Source organism: Corvus cornix, chromosome 5 (genome assembly GCF_000738735.6).
Source record: "Corvus cornix cornix isolate S_Up_H32 chromosome 5, ASM73873v5, whole genome shotgun sequence".
Taxonomy (NCBI): domain Eukaryota; kingdom Metazoa; phylum Chordata; class Aves; order Passeriformes; family Corvidae; genus Corvus; species Corvus cornix.
Window position 1 is genome coordinate 33,160,171 of NC_046335.1, and position 17,772 is coordinate 33,177,942.

The window sequence follows — 17,772 nt, forward strand, 5'->3', positions numbered from 1 at the left end:
TGCAGTCATATCTTCTAGACAGGTATCACATTTTGATAACATCCTTTGGTTCTTAGGTCCTTTGTCAAAGTGCTTTATGAAAAAGGGTTCAAGTGAACTTTCATGAGCCATGTTCATATGAAGGTAAGAAGAACCATGCTTGGTGCTGCGCAGCCACAAATTACCAGTGTCATGGTTTCTCTCCTTTTTTATTTCCCAAGTAAATAATTCTGCAGTCCACTAACATCTGTATTTCCTGCAGTACTCCAGTTGTGTTCACTTGATGCAAAGCCCCTTGTTATTGGTCAGAACAGAAATAGATGTTAAATCATTGCAGCCCTGGGGAGTTTGAGCCACAATCTGAAAAGGTAAAAGGCTTTCAGACTTTACTCTGCAGGTAGCTGGGCAGGACATACCTTAGTGTCTTAAGCGTTTTCACACAATAAGAAAAACCATGGGATGTTATTTTGGGACTTATAAAATTGATCTTTGCGTCTCAGTGTTTAGAACAGATCCAAAAGAAAACATGGTGTAGAGGGTACCATTATAGAAAGTGTGGATTTCGCTCTGAAGAATGATAGAGTTAAACGACACAGATTTATATACAGTTAAACTGAAGCAAGGAGAGATGGACTAAAGCAGATATCTCTTTAGGACTTCTTAGTTATCTAAGACAGCCTTTTTTAAAAATCTGGTTACACGGAACATTTCTTCTAACGCCTTGAGCAATAGTCTAGGCAGGCTAGCCTGACAAACCAGGGAAGTGAGTGCAGTTTGCAGCTCAAAGTCAAAATTAACTGTAGCACGCTGAAAATACGTTTCTCTGTTCCTGAAAAACACAACCATGGATACAAACAACCCGGTAAAACTACTTGTAACTTCCTGCTTTCTTCATTCTTCCAGACAGTGTGTTATGGGCGCCTTGTGTGCCTCAGCCTCCCAGACTTAGACTGGACTCTCGATGAGATTAAATACTTTTTTTCCCATACAGGCTCCAGCCTGGCTGGTGCATTCAGGCTTGGGCTGAGGGTGCGGCAGCAGCAGAAGGCGAACGGGGGATGCCAAGGAGGGCGGAGGAGAAAGGGGCTGCGGTGGCCTGGTGGGCCCAGGGCACAGCAGAGCTGCAGCGGGCGGGGGGCGGCAGCTGGAGGTGGGCGAGGAGGAAGGAGCGAGTGGCCAGGCGGGCGAGCCAGGTCTGCTCGGGGCACAGGCTCCTGTGGTGGTCCCGCCGGGGGCGCAGAGAAAGCCGTGGTAGAGAGATTGAAGATGACTGCACTGGACTGCCCAGGGGGCTGGGTGGAGTCACCGTCCCTGGAGGTATTTAAGGAAACACTGGCCGTGGCACACAGTGCCATGGTCCATTTGATAAGGTGTTGTTCGGTCATAGGTTGGACTCGATGATCTCGGAGGTCTTTTCCAACCTACTCGACTCAGTGATTTTGTGAGGATGGAGACACAGAAACGGTGCCACGTCTCACGTGTCCGCTCCAGCTGACGGCAGCCCCATCCCAGCTCCCCCGACCACCGCTGCGGCCTCCGGGGGCAGCGCCGCGCTCCCCGGCCCGGCTGAGGCAACCGTGGGGCGGCCCCGCGCCTGCGCGGCGGGGCGAGGAGGGGCGGGGTGGTGGCGCTGGGGCGGGAGCGGGGCCGGGCCGGGCCGGGCCGGGCTGGGCGGCGGCTGCGCAGCGCTGCGGGGGCTGTGGCCGGGCGGCTCCGCGGACGCGGCGCGAGGACGCTGCGGGACGCCGGAGATCCGATTTCCAGCCGGCGGCCGGGCCAGAGCGTGTCAGCGGCGGCAAGAGACGGACGGTGAGCGGAGCGCCCGTGCCCGGCGTGCGAGCAACAGGTCTCGCCGCGGAGCCTCGAGTCCCGGCTGGCCGGAGCCTCCCCCGCGGCCACGGCGCCCGCGCAGGCCCGGGGGTCTGGCCGGGCCGCGGCCGGGCGGGACGGCGGGGCATAGCCGGGCTCGGCGGCTCTCGGGGCTCGGCGCCGGTCCCCGCACCCCGCTGGCGGTGGCCCGGACTGTGACCCGGCGGCGGGTCCCGGCCGGGCGGGGCGGCCCCGGCCACGGCGGCTACAGGTGCCGGCAGCGCTGCCGGGAGCGCGGGGGGCCTCCCGAGAGCGGCTCCTGCGGCTTCCCTCCCTCCCTCTCTTGGGGTGCCTCCCGGGAGCTTAGGCCCAGGAGTTGTAAGAAAACCTCCCGCACTTGGCTGAGAGTTCTCTCTGCGTACTTATAGGGGGTTGTGTACGTGTTTAAACAAGGGGGGAAACTTTAGGCCCCCCTCCTGTGCATTTCTGATGCTCTGGCACATCTGTTTTTGGAAATGATGCCTCTCTGAAGTGGTCGCTTCGTATTGGTTTATGGAGCCTTGCGGGGCTGAGTTAAAGCAGGTTGAACATGAGCGACTTCCAGTGTGTTTTACAGTCAGCAGCAGTTAGCGCGCATCCCGGCTTGGAGCGGCTCCGTTTCCGAAAGCCTGTAGTGGTAATGCTCTTGCGGTGCTGCTGCTTTCTTAGCGGAGGGATAGAGGTTGTGTGGTGGGAGAGAGAAGACGCTACAGCCAGGCAAAAAAGAACGCGGTGACTGTGAGCTTGGTGAGACAGACCGCGTGAGAAAATTTAATTAACTTGTATTTGACCTTACTGAAGAATATTTATATATTAAAAAAAAATTGTCTATAATAATAATAACGTTCTTAGATGTCTCACATAGGACTGATTGACGAAAAATAACTTCATGAGGAGTAGTAAAAGGGGTAAATATCAACTAGTGCTGTGAGGATTTTTTCCTTTAAAAATAAAGCCTCTCTTTGAATTATTTAGGTATAGACTGTATCTGTAGCTCATTTAATAGAGCAAAATACTTTCATTCTAGATGCACGATGATGTATCGATGACTGCAGTCAGACTTCTAGCAAGTGACTGATGGTGATGATCTTGTATGTGTTTGCTGCTTCTGTGTACAGTTTCCTATGCCTTAAAGGGATCTCTCTGTGGTTTTTGAGGATTGAGGTGTTTTTCATGAATTTGTGAAAAATAAGGTATCTTTGTATTGTCTTTAGACATCTGAGTCTGCAAGCTTCTGGTTTTAATCTATTGTCCAAATTTTCACAGTACAGATTTTTTTCTTATGATCATATTAGAGCTACAAATCAAGTTACTACAAATCTGAGTGCCAAACACTTTAGAGTCTGGCTGATTTATACACATGTAAACTCTTTTCCAACATGCTGTGCTTAAAAATAATCCAGTATTTTACGTATTAAAAGCTTAACTAATAGTAATGTAGACATTTTAACAAGGAGTCAAGAATACTACTGCATTTTGAAGCAGCTTTGTAGAACGTTACATTTAAGTAGCATTACTGTTAATAAAGCAATATAGACTTAAATGTTAGTCCATGATCACTGAACTCTTTTCTAAGTATTTTTTTCAGAGTTTACATCCTTCCAGTGTGTGTCATATTGCCTTGGAATGTGTGGAATAACAGTGGATGGTGATTTTTTTTCTGTATAGATTCTGCTGATGGTAAAGACTATAATTTTACATAGTTTTTATTAAATTTCTTATCAAAAGTTCTGAACTTAGAAATGTACATCAAAATATTTCTTCAACAGACTGATTTATCTGTCTTAGGAATATGCAGGAGTCACTCATGACCATTGAGGGGTGACAGGCACTACGTGACAGAACCAGTGAAAATGCAATGCAGAGGTTGGCATTCATACCAAGAGTTATGGACACAGAAAACTTAATGTACTCGGAAGTTCATGCGCCCCTATTTATTTTCCTGTGTAAATAATTACGTTTTCCTAACACTTCATTTGCTGCTTTTTAATTAAAATCTCCTGCTATACTTAAAAGTTGCAGGCTTTTAAAAAATCTACAGCATTTTTAGATGCAAATTCTGTTATGATGTCTCTTCAAAGATTGCATCTTAACATCAGATGCTAACAGTTTTAACTATCTGTTTCAGCTACCGTTTTTTCCCCAATTTGTACTTTGAAGTGCATTTCTTTTACAGTGTTATGCTTTAAAAATGCTGAAAATTTCCAAGTGTGCTACTTCCTAGATAGCAAGATTTGTATTTGTATTTGTATTCATGTGCCATGTTTAAAATTTTTAAATGTTCTAGTAACTGACGTTTTTAAAATACTTTCTGAGGTACTGTTGCAGAAATGCTCGACATTACGGTATTTGGAAGACTAATTACTGCCTTGGTCATGCATTTGGAAATCTCAAGACTTTTTGCAAATATTAATTAAATGCTGTTCTATTGTTTTCCTTTTATTAATGGGCTAAGAGAGGCATTTGTGTATTTGAAAAGGTTTGCAATATACCTGTGTTAGGAAACAATTTAAGTGGTGGTTTAGAATCAGGTCTGCTGGCAGAATTACTTTTCTAGTGTAGTTATCTACCTTGGAGCTTTCTTCAATGCAGCTGTTCTGACAATGGGGGCATTTTATGTACACATCCTCTTTCCTGCACTCCCACTACGGCTAGACAAGCTAGACAAAATGTCTTAAGTGTAGTTCAGGCTAAAGTATGAAGCAGGAGAAAGAGGAAATTATAACTAATTAAGTTTATATCTCAGACTATTTTAAAGTAAGCTTTTGGGGTTCTTGTTTTTTTAACAGGAGGTGATCAGCTGTATATGTCTGTTGGTAAAGACTTGTTTTATACTGCTGAGGTGTCTTAATTGCACACTAACACATGGCTGTGTGGGAAGAAAAAAAATGCTGTTACTCTCAAAGCCTGCATCAGTTAAATTAGAAGGCAAACAGAGATACCATCAGTAATGCACACTTCTAAAAGGAATGCTCTGGTTCTGTGTAGAAAGACCTAATCTTGCACACTTCTCCTTTGGCAGAAAAAGGATGTTGCATTTCTTTAAAGATGTGGAAATGGTTTGGGTACCTACCCACCATGTTGAGATCTGGGTTCAAATCCTTCTACTTTTTAGGGGAGCTGCCAGTCCCCAAAAGGAATGCCTTAACTGCCTGACCAGTGGGTATTGCGGTGTGAAGTGCTTCTAGACACCAGCCAGTTTGATTCTTGAGGAGTAACAGTCACTTAGGAAGGGAGTGAATATGTAGCCCAGGGCTTGATCAAGTACAGAATAATGATATAATAATGGATTCAGGTCTCCTTTCCTTCTAACAGACAAATTGTTGAAAGAGTAAAGGAAAGGGATTTTTCTTGGGGCTGGGGTTTTTTTCCCTAGCCTGACATGAAATTCTGAAGACTTAAATATCTGATCTTTATTCTTATCTGACTTGGCCAGTTCCTACTCAAGCTGAATATTAGATATTTGAACAGCACTTACAATGTATCCTTTTCATTGTAGAGCAGGTCTTGGTTTATGTGTGGGTTGTGGAGTCTAGTAGGTTGCATGGAATTTAGGTTCCCTTGTAGATCTATTTCTGCTTCCTTCTAAGACACCAAATAATTAGATATAGAAATGTAATTGTTTCAACATACCTGTGATTATTATCTGTTATAATAGGTCTGGTCAGTGCCTTGTGTTTCCTCAAATGATTTGCCTTTTGCATCATGTATCTGTTCTGGCTGGCCATAATTGTTTTTTAAAGAAAAATTAATGAATAAGAAATAGGTAATATGGTTTTGTGTAAACATTTTTAATACTTGATTTTTCCTCTGGTGTTGTATTTTTAAAATTTCAATTCTGTGGTTAGAGAAAAGGCTTGACAATGCAGCTCGTGGTCTTTAGTGTCTGAATTTGCTATAATTTATCAGCATAGACAGTAAACTCCTCATGTCCTGCAGAGGTCTAACAAAAGAATAGATGTTAGATAGAAATTCTGGGAAAAGATAGTTCTTAAGAAAAAGAAGATAGAAGCCAAACCATAAGCTTCATATCAGGATGCTTCTTCTGGGGAAACTGTTTTAGGTTATACTTGGTTATTTGGCCATAACAGATAATTCAGAAGACTTTCAAATGTGGGGGTTTTTTGGGGGAAAAGCAGTTAAAACCAGGAATGATTTCCAGTAAGGATATATTAAAAGTGATAGGACAGTAAAGTGGTCCTTTACAGAAGGTATGAGGAGCACTCAAGTGTGGTAATAGTCAGTATGTTAGCATCTAATCATCAACCTGGGTACATGCATCAGCTGAACAGTCGGTGTGAATTGTCTTATTTGTGTAGCGTGAAGTTGTTCAATGGTTTCTTCAAGCTCTCTAGAAAGCTGAATTCAGTAAAACCATAAACCTTTGATAACTCGGAAGTGCCAGTGCAACCTCAGCATCTGCTCTTTGACCTGGTGATGGTACTGGGAGGTGGCTGGTATGCATTCCGAGTCTGTTTCCAAGGATAAGTGTATATTTTTATAGTCAGGAAGGAGAGGCTGGAAAAGTATTCATTTAGGTACCAGTAGTGTTGAGTGGAGTTCTGAGTACAAATGTGTGAGCTCAAAGGAGGGCAATGTATGCTAGTGCCTAAAAGAGTCACTTCTCATTTTAACAGTATATTGTGAAGAATATGTGAGCCGTTAACAGTGTGATGCCATAGGAGTGACTTGTGTTAATTGTAGTGTATATTAAAGAGGAATGAAACTTTAGAAAGTTTATCTGAAGGTGGGTAAAATATGACTGGCATGATGTCTTGGTAAAAACACTAGTGAGAGAAATTACTTAGCTTTTGAGGTTTTCTGGAGACAAATTTTGATCTTGGTTTGGGTGGCAGAGAGATCAGCATGGTCATCTCTCATCTGAATATATCCAAATGTAAACCCAAGCATTCTCTTAACTGGGGTGATCTTCACAGTGGAGGTGGTATGCTTTAGTAATGCCTTCACTGTTAATCACTTATTTAGAAGCTGGTTTTAGTGTGGCAGAGGAGAAAACTAGGGAGAGAAGCAAGTTTGTCTGCATGGTGTTTGTGGTACTGAGTTAAATTCTTTAATATTGCAGATACCATGGCAACTTTTTCTTCAGAATGTGATGCCTTTGTGTATAAAGCTAAGGCCTCACCTTAGTATCAGACCGTGCCATGTTCCTGCAATGTTGTGGTTGAGAGCTTGTGATTGCCCTTGTTTTTTTTATTTTATCAAATTGCCATTTACTTGTCAGCTACTGTTAATGCAACTTAAGAGAGATTAATTATAGGTTAGTTCAGCGTACCTTGGCTAAGATAATTAAAGTTGCTTTTGTAGAAAAATTGTGTTACAGATAACTGCATTGTGCATTGTAGAAATTAACTGCGAGTTGTATTGGCTAAGAGAGCATGTTGCTAATTCCTCTGGTATGTCTTATTTTCTAAATCTCTGAAGACAAAACTCAGGCCTTTGGGTTAAGCATCAAGATTTAAAACAGGTGAGGGTTTGTACTGTTTAAGTTTGTATCATATTGATTGTACTTCTTACACATGTATATCCTTGTTTTTAGAGAACAAATCTCTTCCCAATGTCTGTAAGGCTGTCATGTCAGCAGACAAACTTAGTCCTCTCTTACTGGGACAGTGTAGTATTAGTGGACATCACGTGCTTTCTGCAGAATCAGTTCCTGTAGGATCAAGTGATGATGGAATTGCTTAGTGCCACTGTGCAGTGACATTTACATTTCATTTGAATGGTATTAAAAGTCCTCAAATGCAGGAGAGAAGGAAATTGGTTTGAAATGGAACTGGGTACATGTATTTAAAGGTGGTGGTTGTTGTACAAGAGTTAAAACCAACATAAAACAAGCTCTTACCATTTAATTTTGTTTCAGCAATCAAAATATGTTCTAAATTAGTAACCTAATTACTTAGAGGCAGGAATTAGTGTCTTAGTGTAAAGTGAGGTAAAAGCTGATCAGCTCAACGTTGTCTTCTTGGGCTGACTGACTAAAATGACTTACAAGCCCCACTGTATTGGTTTTGGTTTTGACAAGTGGAATAGTCTGTTTCACCTTTTTTTTTTTTTTTTTTTGGTTAAGAATATAAACAGCACTAAAAATCCATTTGCACCTGAATTCTTGTTAGATTTGTAGACTCATTCTATGGAATTATCAATTTAATTATTTCCTGTTCAGAGAATATTAACTTAGTGTGTGTTGTGATCTTCTCTCAAGATTTTAAGTGTCGTCATCAACTGCTTCCTGGTGAAGTGCGTTGCTTCAAGCTGATATAATGAGGGCTAGCTAGAACTTTGAAGAGGCAAATTACTTGGCTTCAGTGGAAGGAGGATAGTGGGGATATGAGGATTCTACAGTCAGGTAGACACTTTTCTGCTTTTCAGCCTAGTTAGGTTTCTTCTTTCTTCATTAGCTCATTAAGCAAGATGTAAATAGTAAGGACTGAAAGTGTATCCCAAGAAAAGCTGGTAATTGAAAAAGTAAATGTCACTTGTCCTTCCTCCCAAAAGAAAAAATCCTGAGGATGATTTTAAGATAACAGGCAAACAGCTATTCAGGTAAAGTGTGGTTATTTTTGCATATTTTGCAGGTCATTGATTTCTTTAGGCTTTTGCTTATCTTGAAGTAAGGAGAAGTCAAAATGAAGTGCATTGGAGAGCTATATTTTCCTTGACTGCAAAAGAGAACCTGGCATCTAATAATAACATTTTGAAGCAGCAGTTAAGAGTTGGTTTTGGCTTATAGCTTATGAAGTAATTTTTAGGTTAATTTTTTTTTGTGTCTATTTTATGTAGACTAGTAAACTTGTTAGGATCAATTTTTGATCAATTTTGAAGAGTCATGATACATTGTTTTTCCATAGATCTTTCCTGGTTTAATGTGGACTTCTATTTCTGACCATGCTTTTTTGGCCCCTTGTTCATCATACTGCATTCTTTCCTCCTGCAGACCTTCAAACATGAGTCTGTCAGTCTGTTCTCTCTGAATAGGGAACGTGAGCAATATTGGGAAGGAAGCAAAGGTTCTGTGTGTTGGATCCAAACGACTTCTCTTTCTTTTGGGAGGGAGGACAAGTGACATTTACTTTGTCAATTCCTACCTTTCCTCGGGATGCACTTACTGAAATTTGTCCTATAAAAATGTGGTAGGTTATCTCAACTAGATGCTGTGCTGCACTGGGCTACAAGATTGTAAAGAGCTGCTTTTTTGGAAGGTTGGTTTGGTTTCAGAAAGGGGCAGGCTTAAGAGGTGGAAAAACTCAACAAGAGATTAACAAAACAATACTACAACAATATAATGCAATAACTGTGGACTCTTCTCTACTAAAATGTCATTTATGATCCTGTGCTGATGGCTCAGTTTTGACCAGTGGTAGGGCCCTCCATTATAAGTTCATCTGCATGATGATGAACTTGGAATCTGCATGATGTACTTGTTTGAGAAAGCAGTCTTAGAAGTTGAATACCTCAGTTAAAATTGACATGGGACGATCTGCAGAAATTAAGTTAGGCCTGCTTATTATGTACCAATGCCTTTTTGAAGCCTTCTGTAGTAGGAAAGTATTCAATATTTGCATATATGATTTTTAAAATTTAACGACTTGAGTTGCACACCTGAATTTATATATACTTTATCCCCTAATCCAGTTTCTGACCTCTGTTGGTGAAAACTTCATACAGTTTCTCCTTATGTCAATATTTTTGAAGGCTTTCCTGTACAAATATTTAATGAATGCAGCTGCATACCTAAATGGTTGGGTAGTAAATGTAGGCTGGTTTGTGTTCCCTCTTAAGTGCATACTCTTGTCAAGGCTTAGAAAGATATTTAATGCTGTTCATTTGATACTATTTGTGTTAGTGCTCCCTAAAACTTACGTAGTTGGGACTTCCTGTGATAATTAAAATTTCATACAAATTTTCAGTTCTTGATTTCTTAAAGCTAATTTGAAATTGAGTATTTAGCCTTTAAAGTACTTAACATGATTAATCCATGCCTGTTAAACGTAATTGCAAATTGTTTAACAATTCACATTGTGCTTCTGACACTTTTTGGTGAGTTTGTGTTTTTTATTCTTGGATGGATTTGTGACAATTGGCACAACTGATTCTGTCTACTTTAGAAGAAATTTAGATTGCAACTACTGCTCTGGGAAATCTTAGGTTTTGTGATGTCAGTTTTTTACCTTTCCCTGCTCCTCTGCTCTAGTTCATTTGCACAATTAACAGAAGTGCTTGTTCCTCGGTCATTATGGTTCATGGTGTGCTATCTGAACTGAACTATGATTCCAGTCTTAGCAGTGAAGTAGCTGAGGTGTCAGCACATGTTCCCTCCTGACAATTCTACTTTTGGGATCAGTGACTTCTGATGGGGGCAGTCTACAGCTGAGGATAGTAACTTAATCTGCTACAACAAGATTTGCTAGAGCTTGTCTATCAGCATATTTAATTTAAGCTTGCTGTTCCTTTAGTTCAGCCTCTTAGGAAGCCTTATTTTTTCCTTTATTTGGAGAAAAAAAAAAAAACCAAACCACAAGGAGAAATAATAATTGACCTTTTATTATCTCTTCACAACAAATTCCATGTTAAACTTGTTACTTTGACTTTGAGGAACCCACAAGTAGCATATTATTGCTGACCATTACACCATTTCAGGTGTCACAAATTCATATATTGTTATATTAGTATATTCATACAGGTATATTTCTGAACATTTTTGTTTAGCAAGTAAACTATGCAGAAATGCACTGCATCAGTTTAATATACAGAACCATAAGCCAGATACAGACATTGGTAAAAAGTGTAAGATCTGTTACTCCTAAGGCTGAAATGTTGTGCATGGGAACTGTGTGAATGGGTGCTCTGAAGTTTGGAGGAATAAGAAACTGTATGTTTATGGGTTTAGCTTGTTAAAACTTAAAGTTCTGTAATAAATACCCCTTGTTTGTATTCAGAATTCCAGAACTGGTCTTGAAAGAGTATAGGTGCATACTTAGAATGATTTGAGCTAGTGGAGCATGAAGGTATTCATAAATCTCACTGACCTCAAATAATAGATTCTGATTTCAGTACCTAATTTGTAGCATGATTTTTTTCTGTAACTCAGCATATTTTTAATCTGTGACTGATAAATAAATATATGGAAATAATATTATTTCTTTTCATAAACTTAGAATTCATCAAGAACGAAAAGGTTATGAATGCTTCCAACTTCTGTTGGAAGTTCTCTAGATAAATCTGACTAAAAATTTTTTTAATATAAAATGTGAACTGGCTTCAGGTAGAAAATACATCTCAGACAAGTATCTCCCAACGAATTGGTCAATTGGAAAAAGGTATGTGAAGCTTTTGGTTCAAGTTTCAAAACACCTGGAAGTGATGGATCACCTGTGGGATACCTAAAACATACCAAACTATGGGATACCTAAACCTTTTTATTTTTCCTTTATTATTTCTGCTTTGCAAAAACAAATTTTGTTATGGCAGACATTGTAGCCTTGGTAGTGCTGGAACAAAATTCCCTGCCTGCATTGCTGAGATGATCTGCAGTCTCTGGGGACCAGAGAACAACAACTTCTCTGAGATACTTTACATTAAGTGGAATATTATTAACAGCATGTCTCTGGTAAACTGATCTGTCATAAGCATAAAATCATTGATTTGATTTCAAAAGTTTTAAGTTTCTGCAGCTTAGAAACAAAAATCCCAGACTTGACTTGAAAAAACTTGAATTCATTATTGTAAATATTGGGTTTCCTGTCTAATTAGTCTGTTGTTTGATAAACATTGATAAACATCAATGGCTGCTGTATTGATTGTTTTCAAATTTTCAAATGGATTTATAGCCCAACCTAAATTGCATTGTAGTAAGTGTTTGAAGTGACGAAACAGAAACAATGAGTAACAGATAATGTGCATCCCAAAATTTGTTTCTGTTTCCTTACTAGCTGATGGTAAAAAGTAACAATAAAGTTTAAAAATTTCATCAAGACTCACTGAAAATCAGATATACCTGCTCTGATTTGCCTCACTAATACGGTTGATTTAGCACTAAAGATTGAAGCCACTGACCAGAATTGCCAGTTGGTTGTTCTGAGGATAGAATCATAGAACGTGCTGATTTGGAAAGGACCCACAAGGGTCATTGAGTCCAACTCCTGGCCCTGTGCAGGACTCGCCAAGAGTCACACCCTGTGCCTGAGAGTGTAGTCGAAATGCTTCTTGAACTCTGGCAGTCTGGTGCTGTGACCACTTCCCTGGGGAGCCTGTTCCAGTGCCCAACCACCTTTGGGGTGAAGAACCTGAAGAACCTTTTCTAATATTCAACCTAAACCTCCCCTGACACAGCTTCATGCCATTCCCTTGGGTTCTTCCCTGGTGACCAGAGAAGAGATCGGTGCCTGCCCTTCTGAGTAATTGCCATGTGAACAGTGTTGCAGCTCTTATTCAGGGTGTCAGAATTCTTCTGATGTTATTTGAAAAAGTGGCTATTGTTCTATATGCTCTGGTTCCAGACAGAATGGTAAAGTCACCGTAGTGTTCCTGGCTTGTTCAGAAAAAGTATCTGGTTGGTTTTTTGGTGGTTTTTTTTTTTGGTCTGTTGAGTTCTCCCACCTCTGAAAAATTCTCAGTATTAAATGCTTAGGGCAAGAACCTGTGTTCTCACTCTGCAAAATTATCAAGGGTAATCTTGCAACCTTGCCTTTGTTTCCTAGTATCACACAGAGTGCACGTAACAAGTGCTCAGAAGGGGTGTGGAAAAAGAAAGTAATATGCAGAGCTGCTAGTGAAAAACCTCTGTCTGTGAGGCATTAGGACAAAATCAGAGGAACTGCTTTCAAGTAAGGTACCAGTGCTGTTCACAGGGTACCTGCTGGGTTAGAGGTTGGGCTAACCTCTTGGGCTTTTTAAAAAACTGGTGCTGCTTCACATTTCTGCTAACCTCTCATGAGGAACTCTTAAGCCACAAAGATTTGCTTTTGTACTTCTGACAAATGGAAAACATAAATTACTTCTGGCACTTTCTTACTGTGACAAAGAATTTCCTGAACTGCTTTTACTGGCCTTGTGTGTGGCATTTCAAATCTCAGTTAAAATTCTTTGTTTATAGTATTTTCAGTCTACCAAACTTTGCCTGAAATACCATATTCAGTGGCTTTGTAATTAGACTCTTTGTTGTCTGTAGAAACAACAGTTGCACGTTCTAGTCAATAAAAGAATTTGAGTTTGGTGCCCAGACAAAGCCTGTCACCTGGCCAGGACCCTGCAGAGCCATACTACCTGATGCACTGGCATGCCAGGGAGGGAGCAATCTGTTTCCTGAGAGCCCTGTTCTCTTTACTTGTGATTAAAATGCAGGTGCCTGAGCTAATAAGTTGACAAGAATTTGGAGTGCCTAGTTAGCACAGCAGAGACAGAAATTAAATTTATCATGGTTTATTAATTTTAGGCCACTGCCATTTGTGCTGGACCCAAGAACTTCACAGTGTGACTTGATTTTAGTCCTCTAAATTTGTGTCTGCAGGCTTTGCAAACGCAAAGTTTCCCAGTCTCTTACTGCTTAATGGGAATATTAATTAAAATATTTTTATTGTAAATTTAAAATGTATTTTGTTTCAGCTGTTATACTGAGTGATTCTTTAAAAATTGTGCTAGAAAACTGTTCTTAATTGACCTGTGGTCGTGTCAGTCCTTCTCATTATACTCTCGGCTCTATGGTGAAGAAAATTTACTGGTGGAAAAAAAAATCGTTGAGACAATCTGAGGTCCTGACATCTCTCTGCTTGACATGGAGGATGAAGGGAGCCAGCAGCATTGCCTTCATAATATATTTAGCTGCTATAGCTGTGTGATAGTTTGACTAAAATTATATTCTTGTATTTGCATGTCTTTTCCAGTTGGTGCAGCTATTTGGTTCATTCTGTGCACTGTCCTTAATAAAATCTTAATGAAAGCAAACCACTTTTTTGCTCTTAACTTTTGTCAAATAGCCTTTTACTTTAAAAAGTGTGATTTAACTTCTGTAGGCTGTTCCTTTTCTGTACATCTGTTTGTGTATTTCTTTTGTTTCATGTGTAAATCAAGTTGTATCTCTAATTTAGACTACTGATCTTTAGACCCTTCTGGTTCTTTTAAGAAGATGAGCAAAACCTATTCTTGGTGAAGGTGCACATTGTTTCCTTACATATGGGAAATCTGAAGCTCCCTATCTTCTATAAATTATATTGACTGCTTTATCTTAAGAGACTAGTCTAGTTTCTCTTTTAAAAGAAAAGATCAAGTCTTTTCTTCATAGTGTGACCTAATACATTTAAGAAAATCCCACTGACAGTAAGTATTTAAAATCAGTCTGCAACAATTTAGGTAGACACCAAGAAAACACTGCTTAAATAGTAGTCTCATTTGTATTGAGTGAGATTATTGGATTGCGTTCAAATAGATTCTGTAGTTCTTATTTTTGCCAGAGCCCAGAAAATCCTATCTGTGGGACCCAAAAATCCTAGTCCTAGTCCTAAATCCATGTTTGTTAAATTCTTCTAAAATGGAAAAAGTAGATAACATTCATTGCCATCTTGATTTTTATCTGATGTGCAGGGTAAGCATGTCAATTTCTGTCTGCAACCGTGAGGTGTTTTTCTGTTCCTGAATCATTTGTTGCTGATCACACAGCACAGTTTTGGAATGGTTTTTGATTTTATTTTTTATATCACTTAAATACTTGAGCACATAGATTTTTTTTTTGTGTGTGTATGTGCAAATTTTGTGTGATTTTTTTGGGGGGTATTAATGGTCCACTCTATAAGAGTTTAAAACAATTTAGTTTTGAAAAATCTGTAACTCATTAAACGTTTTAGTCATTTTGGTGATGAAGAGAACCACTGTTTTATATGCAGATGATCTCTCATGATCTCAGAGCATTTTACTACTGAGAATGGTAGGTATCTTTCTCTTGGGTTGGTTTTCTGCCGCTTTGTTCTGATAAGCTGGCTTGTGGAGAGCTCTAGTCATGCCAAAGCCAGTGTGAAAACAAGTGGTGAAGTGCATTGTGATACAAGGTAGAGGATGTCTCTGTTTTGCAGAATCATATCTTAAGTTCCTGGTAGGAGGAAATAGAGGATGTAACTTGATTGCTCTGAAACATGGATATATGTCCTTGTTAAGGTATGGGTGGTGTGTATTGCTGCATCTTGAAATTTTTCAGCTGTGCTGCTCCAGTGCATTGTGAGAATTTACTGCTGTGAAGTCTTGAAAAAAGTATGTTTAGGAAACTGTAGTCTTCTGTTGTAGCTGATCAAAGCTCTTCAAATTGCTAGGCAAGAGAAGGACCAAATATTTTCAAACTTTGCAGTGACAAATGTACATAGAGGTAGTAACTCGAGTACTTGCAGCCTGTCAGATGTCATGGTTAGGGTCAGGATAAACCCTCCTGTCTCTTAGAATGACTGCAGTGAAGGCCTCAGAGTGTTCTGTTGTTATGACTCTGGTGCTTCACAGTGATATTTGGAGTTTTGTCTTCAAATTCTGCTGCCTTTTCCTATTGCTTACAAGGTAGATGCACCAGAGTCAGAGAAAATATGCTTGTCATAGAGAGAAAAGAGAGTTTATCTCTTCCAGTGGACCATAACTTTCACTCTTTACTGTTACCATTTGGCTGACCTCTTTGATCTGACAAACTTTGTGTAAAGACAGTGGCAGCTTCCCAAGCAGCATACAGAAATGCTGATATTGGCCCCAAGCCCCATATCCAGTTAGTGTTCTTGCTGACTGTTCTGTCATCTTAGCCTTGCCCTTTGACCCTGGATTCTGCTTTTTCTACAAGCAGGGAATTTAGAGTACTTTGACTTTGCTGTTGTTTTGATTATTGCTAGAATGGATAATTACTCTGGTTTTTCCAGTAATAGGCTTCTCCCTATATCCTTTAGTTCTAGACTCTCCCCTTTTTTTGCTCCCAATTTTCATCCTCTGCATTTTCATTCCTTTCTCTGACTTCTCTCAGGGGAAAAAAAAGATGGGTCCTCCTTAGCACTGATATTGTATGCAGCTGCTGGTAGTAGTCTGGAGTAGCAATTGAAGCATTAACACCTGGTTTTGCAAGAGGGCAAGGCTGCCAGTTCTGTGCTGAGAGTATTTCAAGCTGTCCTGACTGTTATTGATGGTGAATGCCATCATTTGTGGCACGTTTTAGTAATCAGATTTTCTCAGGCTGACTTCATAATTGTTACAGTGTTTTCCAGAATGTTTCAGTATCACAGTGCCAAGTGCAGTCTAGTACATATGATTGGTGTTAGGTTGCTGATTTGTCTGCACCTGTAGAGGAAGACACCCATCTGTGTGGTCTCAGCATGAGGGCAGCATCCAGGATTGTCTTTTGCTGAAGGGTTTACAAAGTAATACTTTCACCCAAAGTTGATATTTTTACAGTTATGTAAATGTGAGTTTAAGAAAGAAGTATCTTATGCCCAGAATGTTATGGTTCTATTTATTCAAAGTATTAGTGTAGTAAAACAGTTAAAGACTAATTTACTGAAGGCTTTATTATTTAACCCAAAGAAGAACTGCCAAATATGTTGCTAACACTCTTAGATAAGCTTAATTAGGGAAATTTGGCTCTAGATTTTTGAATTTAATAGTAGTTTGTGTTCAGTTGGATGGCATCAATGTGTTCTTATGAAGCTTCAATTTTCTAATAAGTGTGTTCCAAAGGAGTCTATGCTCTGGTGGTTCTGGAATGGTTGGTGAAGACGCTGTAACTTAAGGTGGCTGTAAATGAGAGTTCGTGTCTTTGGGTTTATTTTGGGACACTAAGTTCTTACTTTCTGATGCAGAAGTGCCTGATGGCCAAGCTATAAATATCGGGGTAATAAAATGTTGTGATATTTTCTTTAGAGAGATTTATCAGCTATGTTGGTATAGTGCATATAAATGTGTTTGCATCACTGGTATGTATAACTTGTACAAACTTAATCTTTAGATATTTGTTTAAGGGGTTGGGTATGTGATGGATTCTTCCAGGTATTGCTCAATAACTTTTTTGAATGTATTCTTAATGTTTAGTGCCCTTTTGTATAATACATGTAATTTACTGAGTGGTGAAATGCAAAGATATCCTGCATTCATCAGCTGAAAGCGTTCTTACCTCTCTTCCCGTTTTCCTATTAAAAAATATCTCAGTTGCTGAGATCTGACATTAGCACCAGGAGGAAATCTTTGTTGTAGAGAAGTTTCCGTATCTTGCATCCATTTTTTATTTTGATTTAACTTAATTTTTGTGCACACTCATTTCAGTTAAAAGGGATGTCCTAATAACTTAACCTCTCTTCTGCTTTTCTGTTGAGAAACTTGTTTCAGGTGACAAAGTAAAAATGTATGAGAGATAAAGTGAGGACGAGTCAGCGAATTTTCGACTTGCACATAAAACTAGGAAGACTGACTGGCTGTTGGATTGTGGTTTCAGTTTTCTTGTGCTATTAACATTTTCTTTATTACAGTGGGTAGTAGTAGGTAATATGAGTTTATGGAACTAGTTTAAGTTGTCAGACACTTTTGAAAGTTCTAATGATGTGGCAAAATGTATGTTTAGTTTGGGTTTTTGGGGGGTTGGTTTTGTTTGTTTTTTTAAATAAGTAATTGTGTACATGTTATTATAAGCAAGTGTAAAGTAGAGATTAACATACGTTTCACTGTTTATCCATTTCATTGGCAGAGAATATTAAAGATGACTGAGATTTTTTTTGGTGTAAAAACCAAAATTCATTATTCAGCTTTCAACTCATGAGTTGGGTGGGGAAAAATGTCTTCAAAGATGCTACCAAAGAAGGAAAATGTTTTAAACAAAGTTTTTAACACCACTGTTTGAGGAGTCATCAGTTTGATTAGTGTAAGAATTAAGAAATACTTCCTTAAGTTCAAATATGTGTTGGAAGTTCATTACACTAAAGGATT

General features: G+C 39.5%; 1 protein-coding gene across 1 annotated transcript in view; it reads left to right on the forward strand.

Annotated features, from left to right (window-relative positions):
- The first annotated feature begins 1,662 nt into the window (after positions 1-1,662).
- The window catches only part of PALS1 (protein associated with LIN7 1, MAGUK family member), a 56,201-nt gene continuing 40,091 nt past the window's right edge, over positions 1,663-17,772 (forward strand). The window contains exon 1 of the mRNA XM_039552250.1: positions 1,663-1,788. The gene's annotated coding sequence lies outside the window, so the exon portion shown is untranslated. The remainder of the gene's footprint in view (positions 1,789-17,772) is intronic.